The 2,677-nt window shown below is 43.6% G+C and overlaps 1 non-coding gene across 1 annotated transcript; it reads right to left on the reverse strand.

Moving 5' to 3' along the window:
• Positions 1-2,262: 2,262 nt before the first annotated feature.
• On the reverse strand, positions 2,263-2,448 carry LOC141141849 (U2 spliceosomal RNA). Its single transcript, XR_012244261.1, has one exon. It is a non-coding gene; the product is annotated as a U2 spliceosomal RNA (small nuclear RNA).
• Between the last annotated feature and the right edge of the window lie 229 nt (positions 2,449-2,677).

Consider the following 2,677-nt stretch of genomic DNA (forward strand, 5'->3'; position numbering starts at 1 on the left):
GATTCACCTTCGTCTGAGGAAGAAACCATCCCCAACAGAAGCTCTGTTTCCGTTCTAGCAATTTTATAAGATGCAATATCACACTCCTCATCTTTTTCCATAATCCTCTGCCCAGGAGTCAGGGAAGCACTATCTTCCATACCCATCTTTGATCCCCAATCCACATCAGTCGTTCCAGCAGTTACAGGGTTAATATCACCCACATTACCATCTCCCTCCGTCACCTCCATCTCTGCCCCTTCCACTTCTTTATCAGACAATAAAAGCTTCTTACTTTCTACTTCTAATTCTCTCCGTAAGTTTTCCTGAAGCACATTCATTTGCATAGCCGCCACCACACCCACTCCGCCCTCTATTCTCTGTTCTTCATTTGTTACCAGGCTCTCCCTAGCTACGTCACCACACAAGCCGGCCACGCCCACCTTCGGCTTCCCGGCGCCATCTTCTCCCTCACACATGCCGCTAGTGCGTTCTCAGGGCACACTATCACCTCCTCCTCCATCCGCTGTTCCTCCCCATGGACCCCACATTCCAAAATAAGCTTACGGGCTTTCTCTTTAGCCACGGCTCTATCTGCAAATTGTGCAGCAGCAGCCTGTACTTCAGGGGACCCCTAGCCTTGCCTCCTTTTACAGCATCAGCAAAAGTAAAAATCCAACACCCTGCCATATCCTTTTCAGGACAATTTCTTGCAAAGTGCCCTGCTTCTTCACACAGATCACACATTCTATCTTGTTTACAATCCTTTTCCATATGGTTCTCAGCACCACATTGCCTACACCTCATTAAAACTTTGCACTCTTCTTTTTCATGGCCATACTTAAAACATGTTCTACAGAAAGGAGGTTGTCCAGAAAAAAATAAAGAGCACCTTTCTCCTGCAATTGAGAAAAAAGGTGGGGGCAAGGTATAAACACCCTTATCATCAACATTAAATTTTACTTTATCCTAAATTTTGCTTCTATACATGCCATATGAGTTTCTAATCTTCATACCCCCATCAATAACAGAACAAAATTTTGAAAGATAGATTCTTACCACCTCCTGTTCCAAGAAGGGGTTGTAAAGGTGCACAACCACATCTCTTTTCTCTGCATCAAACAAGGGTTCAAGCTCCACATCTTCCCTTATACCACTGTCACACTTCCCACGATATAGTTCGTATGCCCTTAAGCACACATCCTCAGAGTAAAATGAAACATTAGAAGTTCCTGTCGCAGGAAAATACTGTAAAGCATAGATGTCGTTTACCGTTCCAGTCCTTCCAGCAAAAAACCCTCAATAATTTTCTTGACTGTAAACATCCTTTTTTTCTGGTCCGACCACCAGTCTCAATGATTTTGGTAAAATTCTTTTTGCCAATTTTCCGCAATCAAACACAAAATACCCTGGATTCCCCAAAGGGGAGATCCAGAAGCTTCACTTCCAACGGTCAATATGGGTTACCCCACATTGATCACAGCCAAAAGTTCGAGAAGCGATAACCCAATTATTCTCTTTTCCGAGTGAGCGGCAGCGGACTGGCTGAAACGAAGAGCTCGCTGAGAAGTGCCGTCTACCCTTCGCCACATCTAGATTGGCAGGAGCCACAGATAAGCAAACTTTTCACACCTACCCGGGCTTGAGGCCTAATTCCTCAACACACCTGTCTAACACCTCATCTCCACCTGAGCACTAATTGCACAGATCCAGGTGCTCCTCGTTGATTTCCCTCGTCGGGCATCATTTGCATGGGCCCTCCTCCCAGGAACATGGATGAAGACAAGAGACGGGGACCCACTAGAGGGAGACACAGGCTGCAGAATCAAGGAAAGAATGCCTCGACTGACTTTTAGCTAGCTGCAGCAAGGGACAGAAACGGAGCAAAGTCAGCCATACTCAAATGACCTGCTTCCCTCTCTAAACTGAGACTGGCAGTAAAGGCTTCGTTTTTGGCCTTGGCAGAAAGATAGATAAGAACACTAGATAGCTGTCTTGTCGACATGTGTCTACTTACTGACTTGCTGACTTAATAGGTTTGGCTTCTTGCAACTGCCACTTTACCTGCTACTTCTTCCTGACCAAAAAATATGGAGCGAGGAGGGAGGGAGAGAGATAGGCCAAGAAACTGACACGAAGCAAAAACACCAATACACACTGGGGTTAAATGCAAGTTTATTGCAAGAATTAACAGCTTGTGAGCAAAAAAAGCAACAGTGCCAGTGAGCAAGCAAAAGAAAGATTTTTGTTGTTCATTATTCTGTTTTTGGAAACTGCATAAGAGAGGGGTGCACCTGTCCTGGAGGTACTGCAATACCAGGTCGATGCGTGGAGTGGACAGAGCAAGCTCTTCTTCCATCTCCCTGTTCCAAAAATCCATGTAATATATGGTCTCCAGATAGGGGACGTATCAGATATTAAACTGATAAGAACAGATTTTTTTTTTTTTTACTATTCAGAACAAGATTTTCAGTACATGCAACATTTCTGTCGTGGTACAAACCAACTGTACAATCCTTTCATCATAATAGTACTTTTATACAAAAACATAAAACAAAACAACTTCCATCCTATCCTAACTCCCTAAACTAAAAACCCTACACTCATAAACGAAACTAAGACAAACAACAACTCCTATTCTACTACATTACAAACATTGACAAAAACCAACTACCTAATTACTTTACATACTTACCTT

This window comes from Aquarana catesbeiana, linkage group LG04 (genome assembly GCF_042186555.1).
Source record: "Aquarana catesbeiana isolate 2022-GZ linkage group LG04, ASM4218655v1, whole genome shotgun sequence".
Taxonomy (NCBI): Eukaryota; Metazoa; Chordata; class Amphibia; order Anura; family Ranidae; genus Aquarana; species Aquarana catesbeiana.